This window comes from Carettochelys insculpta, chromosome 16 (assembly GCF_033958435.1).
Source record: "Carettochelys insculpta isolate YL-2023 chromosome 16, ASM3395843v1, whole genome shotgun sequence".
In the NCBI taxonomy this organism is placed as follows: Eukaryota; Metazoa; Chordata; order Testudines; family Carettochelyidae; genus Carettochelys; species Carettochelys insculpta.
The window spans coordinates 5,815,515-5,826,605 of record NC_134152.1 but is presented as its reverse complement, the minus strand read 5'-3'; the positions used below and the strand labels follow the sequence as shown (position 1 = coordinate 5,826,605).

Genomic DNA, 11,091 nt, shown 5'->3' with positions numbered 1-11,091 from the left:
TTCTGGGTGAGCTGAGAAGAGCTGGGGTGGCGGGGCCAGGACAAAGAGGCCAATGGAGAGGAGGACAGAGACAACCAGCAGGGGCCCCAGGAAGCTCTTCCCGACAGCCCGGAACTCTTTACCATAGACCTGGAGCCGGTCCCCTCTATGCTGGTCCCTGAGCCCCCAGGGCCCAGCTGTTCTGGTGAACAATTTTTTCTGAATGCTGCAAGAAGGTTGCGGCTGGGTACAGGTTTGCTATGGAGCTATGCCCCTCAGAACAGCGTGTTAATATTTCTGGGGATGGAGGGCTTATCCTTTTTGGAGGTCTTGAGGAAGGCCACACCCAGGTCCTCCTGTATGTTTTGCGTGAGGTTTTTGAGCAGGCCTGACTTATTACAGCTTCCACAGTGGCACACTTTGCCATGCCAGGCAACCAGATAGCGATCTGGTATCCTGGCACCACACAGCAGTCTGGCAAATTTTCCAGGCTTGTGCTCACACAGGATGAGCATCTCTTCTCTTTTTAGCTATCTGTTATTCTTAGGAGGATGATGTCTTCTTTGGCAACCCAACGAAGCATGGGAATTTGGATTTCTTTTCAATGCTCCCTCCCTTTTTACATTTCCCCGGAGCGCATTGCTCCACCACGTGGCTGGCAGGTGCTCCATCGTCCCCCTCCGCATGGCTGGCAGGCTCTCTGGGCCTTCTCCCCTCCCATTTTCCCTTTCTCCCCACATTTCTTTTCACTTTACAGGGATCTCTCCCCACCCAGCCATCCATGCAGCTGGAATCGAACCCTTCCCCCTTGCCACGCGGCACGCCCAGTGCTGGTTTTCCCTGCTTTGCATGGACTTTTCCCTGATGAGGGCTGTTCTGGGGACTGCCGAGAAAGTTTGTTCCTCCAGCGTATGGCTGAAAAATTCCACCCCCCGCCCCCCGCATTTCTTTTCACTTTACATGGATCCCACCCCACCCAGCCGTCCATGCGTCCGGAATCGAACACTTCCCTCTTGCCACACGGCTGCTTCCCCTGCTTTGCACCTTCCCCCGCCTTGTAAGGTGGACAATAGCTTCCCATGTCCAGAAAGAAATGGTGTGGCTTGCGCTATGCACCATTTGAATCCTTGTCATCCTAATCCCTTTATTAATATTAAGATGTTCCCCCCACATCTCACTAAACACCTCCTTGAAACGGCCGTAAGATTTCCTCTCTTCCTTTTCTAAGCAAATGAAGACGGGGCTGAGAGGGAATTTGGTCCTAGGCTTGGTTTACACTGACCGTAAAGTCGTTTGCAGATACGCAATTGCACAGCAAGAATCGATGTGTCTGCAATCGACTCACCTGTCCATCCTCACTGGGGTAGGCCAACGGGAGAGTTTCTCCCATGCACCTCCCTTACTCCCTGAGGTAGCGAGACGCGCAGGGGTCAACTGCCGACTCCAGACAAATCCGGTTCGCGTGTCTCTACCACGAGCACAAGATCAGCCCGGCCTTCGTGTCACTTCCTCACTGTTACAATGTGCATTCTGAGTCCTTCTGCTCTTGTCACCGCCCATGCGTGTGGCTTAACCCCTCAGTTACAAACACTTTGCCTGGGCAACCCCACTGGCTTTTATCACACACCCCTCACGTGTGATTCACAATTGTCTCACCTGGTTCCTTCTGGGGACTCTGCAGTGGCTTGTTGTGCTTCGGTCCCAAGTGCAGAGGTAACGTCTGCTGTGCATCCCTGCCCTGAGTCGCTCTGGCATGGTGCTAGTACATTCTGTAGTCTGGACAAGTGCTCCCTATCAGCTGAGTGAGAGGCTCAGGTGCCACTCAGCTGATTACCAGAGCACCCGCAGCCTACGTTGCCAAGGTGGTGGTGGAAAAAACTGCGGGGGGAGTGCTGCTCTGGCCCTAGATCGGTCTGTCTGTCTTGTGAAACGTGGCACACAGGTTGGTCGGAGGATAACTGCACTGCTTGTGTCTTTAAAAAACAGCCCTTCGGTTGGATGCATTTATACAGATACGATCATTTCTTCCCGGAACTGCATTTATTAAGTCTCTAGCTTTTAATTGCTTTTCCCTTGAAAGCCCTTGCCTAGAGCTACTACTCGTTCTCGCCAATGATTACAATCCCCTCCTTGCACGTGGAGGGAAGGCCAACCTTGCAGCTAAAGCTTGGGACTGTGGGACGGGCCATCAGGTAATCTCTCTACTTTGGTAACTCAAGCAACCTCCACACTTCTGTTCCTCAGCAGTAAAATGGAGATGCCTCCCTAGCCAGCGTCTGTGAGACTGAATTCATTAGCATCCCTAAAGGACGTAGAGACCCTCCAAGGTGTCAGAGCAGGAGAAAGCTGAAGTATCAGCATGAGAATTCCCGGTGCTAATGTTTTTTTGTTGGTTTTTTTTTTATTTTATTTGCAGGCACATGACGGTTTTCAGATAGAGGTGCAGATCTCTTTGGAAACCTCAGACGGTCCGTGGACACCAGGTTGAAAACCCCTAACCTGGGCCAAAAGACTGGTGATAATACAGAGGTACATTTTGTTTTCCTGTTTCTGCTCTGTCCTCTCCCCTCTCCCACCCCCTGCAATTCCGTCTGTCTGAGATTTCATTTTCCACGTGTAGCTGAGGATACGACTGGCCTGGGATGGGCCCTGTACTGCACCGGGTCTGTCTACACTCCCACCACTGCAGCAGCCTGGCCACACCGCTCCACTGTAGACACCACCAGGGGCAGCTTCTCCTGGGGTGTAGGTAATCCACCAGCCAGAGAGGTGGTTTAAGTAGGTCTACAGGAGAATTCTCCCACTGACTTAGGTCAGCGTAGCTTCATCGCCCGGGGGTGTCCTTTATGGAGCTGGGCCACTGTAAATTCCCACTGCAGACCATCCCCAAACCAGTCCTATTGGCGGAGGAGGCCTCCGCAGGCGCCTTCATGCAGAGGTTGCCTGACAGGCAAGAGGGGGAGGGAGACTGACTTGTCAGGCCCCTAGCAAGGTCGGGGTGGGGGGAGGGCAGCGCTGCACTCCTGGAAGGGGCGAGACCTCGGGGAGCAGGGGAGGGGCTGGGCACAGCCAATCCTCAGCGATGCTGGTTGCACCCCATGTCCTGCCCCTGCAAGGTAGGAGTGCACCATGCTGTGCTCCAGACGCCATTTAAAGAGCCTGGGGCTCTGGCCAAATCAACGGACCCCAGAGTAGTTGCTCCCTTTGCCACACACACACACATTCAACTAGAGCCCTTGGCAGAGATGCCATTTCAAAGGACCCATGTGCTGGCAAAGAGGCACTCAAGAGACCGAAGATATTACCCATGTGTATGTGACAGATGCCTTCTGGGGCAGCCTGCTCAGTAGAACTGAACTAGGGTCCACGGGGCTGAACTCAGGGGCTGTTCCAGGTCTCCAGTGTCTGTGGATCAGGTGGGGGCTGTCATACCCACTCCCCAGCAGGTGGCCCATACGGAAACGGGGCTGTGCCTGTGTGGGAATTGTACGGATGCGTGCCTGCACGTTTATGTGCATGGGCATATTATAATGTATATTTCGGTGCCTAGGTGCCAGAGTCAGTTTCTACCCAAAGCATGTGCAATTTGATGCAATGCATTGGCTTCCCTGCTACCTGACCAGAACGAGTTAGTCTGGCAGGCCCAAACGTAACGTTTGCTAGTTAATGAGTGGTTTTGGCCCTGGTTCAGGGGTTTTCAACTTTGGGTCCGCAGGCTTGGGATCTGCACCTCTATTTGGAGATTTTAGGGTGTCAGCAAAAAGGGGGGATAGGACAGAGGTCTATGGAATCATGACTGGTGTGGGAAAGGTGAATAAGGAAAAGTTATTTACTTGCTCCCGTAACATCAGAAGTAGGGGTCACCCAATGAAATTACAGGGCAGCAGGTTTAAAACTAACCGAAGGAAGCTCTTCGTCACGCAGCGCACGGCCGGCCTGGGGAACTCCTTGCTCGAGGTGGTTGTGAAGACCAGGACTTTAGCTAGGTTGAGAAAAGAGCTAGATAAATTCATGGAGATCAGGTCCACCAATGGCTTTTAGCCAGGGCAGGTAGGAACGATGTCCCCAGCCGCTGTTTGTCAGAGGCTGGAAATGGGTGACAGGAGAAGGATCACTTAATGCCCACCTGTCCTGTTCACCCCCTCAAGGGCACCCGACATTGGCCTCTGTCAGAAGACAGGCTACTGGGCTAGATGGACCTTTGGTCCTACCCAGTCGTATGATTTCACCGTGCATTTGCCGACTGAATCCAATATGCAGTACGCTGGACCTACCGTGTTTATCTCCATGGAATTGTTCATGTGTGAGGCTTGTGTATCGTATCTCAGCCTCACCCACCCCCCGTAGCCGCACTCAGTCTGATCTCTCGGATTATGAGCCTGTAGTAATTATGCTCCCGGCTTTTTGGAAGCAGTTTCTGTCAGCGGTTCTGGTAATTGCTAATTCAGTCCGTGGTTTCCAAACAAAACAATGCACCATTCTACATCTGCTCAGCTGGCTTTGAGTGTCAAGCGCTGTGTGTGTTGTTTTCCCCGATGGTAACGTTGCAGAGTAGGTCCACTCCATTGGGGGTACTGGGGAACTGAAGTACAGCTGGGATGGCCCAAGTGGCCTTGCCAACCCCGGTTGCCACAGCAGCTGTGGCTCCTAGAGCTGTATTGCCTAATACAATTGGAGATACACATCTCCAAGAACTGGAAAGGACCTTGGGAGGTCACCTAGCCCAGTCCACTGCCCTCTTAGGCAGGACCAAGCACCATCCCTGGCATCTATTTGCCCCAATCCCTAAATGGCCTCCTCAAGGATTGAATTCACAACCCTGGGTTTAGGAGGCCAATGCTCAAACCCCTGAGCTATTTAATGGTGCGGGGGGGGGGATCAGTGCAGTAGCCCTTTAGGGAGGATCCACAGCTTGATGGCAGGAGTTGCAAGGGCTACCCTTCTAGGCAGGGCCATGTGGTCCATGAGCTGGAGCTGGTATAGGAGCACTGTCTGTGACAGGGCAGCATGGTCCAGTGACCAGAGTCAGCAGAACTTCTCCCCGCTGGAGAAAATCTGTGTGGTTTGCATGGGCCTTCCTTGGCTGATGTAGCACATGAAAATCACAGGGGTGGAGCGAGGGGGCCTTTGTGCTATTACTCCATTGGAAGGCTGCGTAATCAGTGGCCAGCTGAAAGGGGCTGCACAGCAAGTAAGATCCGGCCACTGACGGCCCACTTGACAGCCAGGGCCTTCCTTTCTATAGTAACAGCCAGAGTGGGTCTCCAAGGGCGGTGGCTTTCAATCAGTGACGGGACAGCTGGCCACGTGGGCTGTGTGGCGGACCATAAGCAGCAGCCAGCAAACGTCTGATAGAGGGCGAACATTTTGGGAGCTGGAGGAAGGCTCCTTTGTTCCCTCCTAAGATCCCAGCTGGTGCAGACCTGCAGGCTGGATGTGCAGCTGGGGCTCATTAGGAGTCAGCCAGCCACGGCTTGTAATCAAGCACCTGCCATGAGTTAAGGCCTCCAGGCACCCTATAAAAAGGCTTTCCCCAGGCAGCAATCAGAGAGTAGTGTCCCCCCAGAGAAGGAAGCTAGAGGGCTGAGAGATGCATGGAGCAGGACAAGTTGAGCAAAGCCAAGGGAAGCTAGCCACCAGGCACAAAAAGGAAGTGGTGGGTGCAGAGGCCCATGGAAAGGTTGCTGCTGTGGGGTAGGGGTGAAAACCTACTAGTTCCTTTCCTTCCTAGGGTCCCTGGGCTGCAGTCCAGGGCAGTGGGGGTGGGATGGGACTCCCCCAACCCTTACCCTGGAGGGGGGACCCAAACTGGGGCAGCCCAAGTCTGGTGGAGAGGGTCATACTTGGCCCTCCCTCAAGACTGGCGTATGATGAAAATGGCTCAGTGAAGGGACACCCCTGCCTGGGGGAAACTCCAGGACAACAAAAGGGCCTCTCTGAGGCATGCAAGGAGCTGCCTGGAAGCTGAGGACCCCTAAGTGATAGTTAAGGGCTTGTCACAGTTGTGAAGTTCTGTCAGTTTTTGCTTGCTATGGCTGTTGGCAGAGCCACCACAGGGGGGCAAAATCGACTAGCCCTTGCTAACTGGGGATTAAGCAGCAAGGCTGCCTGAGTCCCAGCTGGCACATGGCTTGTCAGTTCTGCTCCCCTCCACACGGTGGCTCTTTTCAGAGCCATTATGGGGGGTGGGGAGGAATGCTGACCCTGCAGGACCCCATTTGGGCTGGGAGGCGGCTGAAATACTGCTTCCTGGCCTGAACAAGCTGGCAGGGAGCCTGCACCCAACTCCCTGATGTGGCAAGTGGGAGGGGGAGAGGACAGGTGGGAATCTGTTGGAGCTGGGATGTGGTTTAAACGTGCCCTGGCTCCAAGGGGCCGGCAGGGAGGGAAGCTGCTTTTGGCGGTTACTCACTTACTCAACATCTGAATAATGCATCTGATCCTTGTTCAGCTTGCTGTCAGCACTGCTGGGCTGCCAGCCTCTCTAGTAAGACCGTAGCCTCGCATTTACGTACATTTGCTGTGGCTGAGGAGCAATTGGTTCAGCTGAGAAGTGGGTGTGCCGTGGAATTCTCGCTGATGTGTGCCGTGGTACTGAAAAGGCTGGGGACCCCATCCTAGCGGAACAGCTTGTGCCTGACATAAAAGGATCAAATGCTCCTCTGTATCTCCTCCTTGAGATGGGGTGGGAGTGGCAGGACCTCTGAGCCAGCCATCTGGGGGATGAAAGGCTTTCTGTAAGTCCCGATGGGACAGGATGGGCTGTCAGATCAGCTGCTCTGGCAGGGCCTGGGAGGCTGCCTTGCAGTTGTGGCCCCACTGGACTTTCCACAGCTGAGCGTCCCTTGGGAGGAGTTGGCTGTTGCTAGCCACTTCGTGTGGTAGGTGCTCAGCTGCTCCGGTGATGGGCAGAATCACAGATACCGCAGCAGCTGCCAACCGAGAACTTATTAAGCTGGGTGGCCAAGTCCTGGGCCCGGCACAGAGAGCCCAGGAGAAGTGACACTGCTGACAAGGAAATGAAGATACCGATTTGCTCCGAGGGGAGCAAATCAAATCCTCTTCCCTACTGACTGAAGAAAGTGAGTCAAAGTGGCTGCTGATGGGCCAGGCCAGCTGCACGCTGGGAGGCCAGCCACCATGGTGGCAGGTGAGTTGGCAGGAAGAGCAGGCATCCTCATTAGCGCTGCCGACAGAGGGCAGGGGCACACTCCCATCCTTGGTTGGCTGAGGGAGCTGGTGAGACTGGTCCCCAGTGTGAGCTGGCTGGGGTGCAGAGGCTGCTGCTTACAATGCTGACCATTGTCTTCTGGTGTTTCCACTGCTTGATTCCAGCTGGTATCCTGGCTTGTGTGGGTTGAACCTCTGAAACCTGGGACTCTGTTGCTGGGCCAGAGAGCCCCAGTGTCCAGGATGGGGAGCCAGCTGGGAGGCTGGTGGAAGGGGAGGGGACCAGGAAGTGGCAGCTGGGGCCAGGAAGCTGTTGGCCTAGGCTCGAGCGAGGAGCCAGGGCCAGGAAGCTGTGGAAGAGCCTGGGGGGGGGGGGTCAGGCAGGAGGTTGGGGGGCTGGATCAGGCCATCAGTGAGCCCAGGAGTGGGATGTGGAAGGCAGAAGAGGCGCACTGACCTCCCTGGTTCCAGCAAAATCCTTTCTCTGGGACAGCTCAGGTTCCAACGGTGCCAGACCAGAGAGGTGCAACCTGCACTTACATTGCAAATGGGTGGGGCGGGGGCTGTCTCCTTGTTCCAGGTCTGGACAGTACCTGGCCCAGTGCCTGGCGGCTCTCAAATGCTGCAATACTCCTAACAGGGGCTACTGCTGCCTAGATCAAGCAACTCTGGAGAAGCCCAGAGCCAGCCCACTTGATGGAAACTGGCAGGAAATTACTCTGCAACCAATGTGTCCTAGAACTTATTCCATCCAGGTGTGGAATAAATCTTATTATGCGCACCAAGACATGGGTGGATGTGCACCACCAATACACAGGCTGTTGGCTGTGGGCACTCTGCTAATCAGCTGAGCAGCACCTGAATCTCTTCTGGACATCTGCCCAAGCGCCCAGTTCACAGTGAATGCTATCGGGGATATTAAATTGCTAGCGTCTTCTGATCAGCCCCCAGCCTGGCTATTCATTCCAGGCTGGTGGCCCCTGGGAGAACCCAGCCAGATTCTATGTTCATTCATGGGTGCCCCTGTTCTCTGTACACCCATCCTCCCTGGGCCACTTGTGTATCCAGCTGCATGGGTGCTTGGCCGGTTGCCATCACAGCCCCCTGCAGTGCCAATGAGCCCAAGTAGCCTGTGAAGTTCTGGTGTAGGGTACAGGCTTCCCTCACGCCTTGTACTGGGTCAGTGCAGCTACCCCCATCGGGCGTCTCTTCCCTCAGTGCCTGGAGTCTCTGATGGGTGGGACAGGAGCTCATGATTTCCAAAACAAAACCCTCAGGAGGGCCTGTCTTTGTCCCTATATCCAAACAACCCTTTCACTCTGCCTCTGGCCTTACCATGTGGCCCTGAGTGGAAACCTCCAGGAATGTCTCAGACTCACGGCCGGCACCTCTTCATTTCCCAGTAAAACCTGTTTCTGGCTCCCTTGCACACCTGCTCGTCTCCATGCTGCATCACAAGCTGCTGAACTCATCCCTGTGGCTGGAGGTCTGGTACTGAAGCCTCTGATGGGTGGGACAGGAGCTTAGGAGCCCCCAAACAAGCCCTTGTGCCATGATTCCCCTGCATCCCAGCTTCCCTCGCACAATAAAAGCAAGCGTTTCTGGATGTATGGGGAGCGAGAACCCAGAGGAGGTCCTGCAAGGGAACCCATGGAGACAGCTGCACCCCATTTTCAAAGGTGGACATGAAGAGGGCAGTCTCCACAGAAGGGGGAGACACGGCTGTCAGCTGGAAAGAACTTGCCTAGAAATCACTTAAGAGCAAGCTTTTTCCAAGAGAGAAATGGACTCCATTAGAGAGAGGCAAACACCCCACACCACCTGTGTGTGTCTTTTCTTTCTCTCTCCTTGCACGTAAGAAGATGAGGGGGGGAAGCCCCAGTCACTGGACTTCAGGGGAGGTCCCAACCAAAAAGATTGCCCTTGTTATGCGTGTTGGGAGCATGTGGGTAAGTACTTTTTCCTAACTCAAGCCTCCTTTAAATTTTAGCATCAGAAAGTGTTTTATGTCTAGTTCCTTGGTGACCAGGCCTAACTGGAATGCCTGCACTTGAACTCACTCCACAGCCTATCTTCCTTTATTAATAAACTTGTTTAATGAGCTCCCATGTGTTGCACTGTTAGGGTAACTCCATTTAAGGGGGCAAGCTGTTGTGCGTCGTATCCTTAGAGGAACAATGGACGTTATATTTCTGGGCAGTGCAGATTATGTTTTGGGGGAAAGTCCAGGACTGGCCAAGTGTTGGGATCATTCTGCAAACAGTAACTAAGGCTGGTGGGAGCCAGGTTGTGAGTGGTGTTTGCTTACCGGCTGCTGAGGTTGGAGATTCTGGCCAGGGCTGTGGCTTCACAAAGATGCTCAGGGAGTGAATGACCTGCTGGCAGGCAGTTTGTGAGCGACTGAGGGGAGAGCTGTAACAGCAAGGCCTTGTGAGGCACGCTGGGGTGCAGGCCAGGTGAGGACACGGCTCCTCACTGGTTTGGTTGCCCCCTGGAAGGTCCCAGTGTGGGCAGATCATAATGGACCCACCTTTTGCTCAGCCCAGGACATGAAGCAGGGGGCACTCCTTAGGTGTACACAATGCAGGCATTTCCAGGCTCCCCAAGGATCCACAGTGCTAGCCACCGATCGCCAGAGGACAGTGAGATTCCCTTTGCCAGGTGCATCCAGCACTTTTCACCGAAGGTTCAGAAATGAGTGAGCCGGGGTATTGGCCCACTTGGGCAGATTCACATTCTGCCAGCATCGAGCAGTGGAGGGAGAGGGGAGCGGCATGATAAAGGACAGTACCTAGGTTGCTCAGTAGCTGAGCTTCGGGGCAGGCCTTGCACGGGCACCGCCCTGGGGCATCTGTCAGCCGTGCTCCCGCTCTGCACAGGTGGCTTTTCAGGCCGTTGGCCGCAGCGGGCAGGGTCGGGGCGGCGGTGCACAGGTGGGTTTGACAGCATCCCTCGGTGGACGGGTGCGTGTGCGCGCACAGAGCCATGGCTGTGTGCAAAGGGGTCCAGTGTGACAGAGAAAGTGGGGGACAGGGCATGTGCCAGGGTCACAGGGAACCAGCCCGCGTGAGGCTCGGCGGGGCGGGGCACGCTGGTGCCCATTGGCTGAAGGACAATGGCGCTGTGACACGAAATGCCATAGCCTAGCGGCTGCTGCTGGCTCAGCTGAACCCCAGAGCCCAGGGTGGTGCCCGCCTGGCAGCTCGGTGCCCCAGGCCTGGTGCAGTCTGGGCCCAGCGGGAGCGAGTTGTGCCTTTGCTCTGCTTTTCCGAGCACACCACGCGTGCCCCTATTAACTGGCGGGCTCATGGGGGAGGCATCAGCCGCTCTGGCCTGGTGCTGAGGGGACGTGTCGTCTCTTGCCCCTGCTGCACCTGTAGCTGGGGCTTGCTCCTCGCGTGATGGCAGGGAGCGTGCGTGGCCGTCGGTAGTCACCACCCCCCACCCGGCCTTCCGGCTCTGCTTTACCAAGTGCCTGCCGGGCGTCTCCCTCCGCGGCACGTGGCCCTGCTCCCTTTGGCACGTCTCGCTCGGCTGGGGCTCTCGTGTGCTCCCCCCTGCGCCCGCCTCTGTCTCTCACGAAAGGAGGGGCCGTGGCCCGGGAGAGGCCCTGTCCTGCTGGGAGGTGCAGCAGTGGGGAATGGCCTGGTGGTTGAAACCGATGGGGTGGGGGGGGGAAAAACCATCTGCAGAGGCAGCTGGTCCCCTGTGGCTTTGAACAGTACCTGGGTTACCCAGCAGGTGGAAGACCTGGGCTCTGGTCCCACCTCTGCTGTGCATCCCACCTCCTTTCCAGGGGGTCTGCACCCTCCATTGCTCCAGCTCAGGAGGGGCCAGTGGGTCCCACCAGGCTTTGCAGAAGGTGCTGCTCCAGTTGGGTCCCTGCCGCCTGGCGTGACTGTGGCTTAGGGGAGGGGACCAGCCGGTAACGCGCTCTGCTGT

The 11,091-nt window shown here is 55.6% G+C and overlaps 1 protein-coding gene across 1 annotated transcript in view; it reads left to right on the top strand.

Moving 5' to 3' along the window:
- Window positions 1–2,206: 2,206 nt before the first annotated feature.
- The window catches only part of SEPTIN12 (septin 12), a 120,470-nt gene continuing 111,585 nt past the window's right edge, over window positions 2,207–11,091 (top strand). The window contains exons 1-2 of the mRNA XM_075010279.1: window positions 2,207–2,306; window positions 2,396–2,508. The gene's annotated coding sequence lies outside the window, so the exon portion shown is untranslated. The remainder of the gene's footprint in view (window positions 2,307–2,395; window positions 2,509–11,091) is intronic.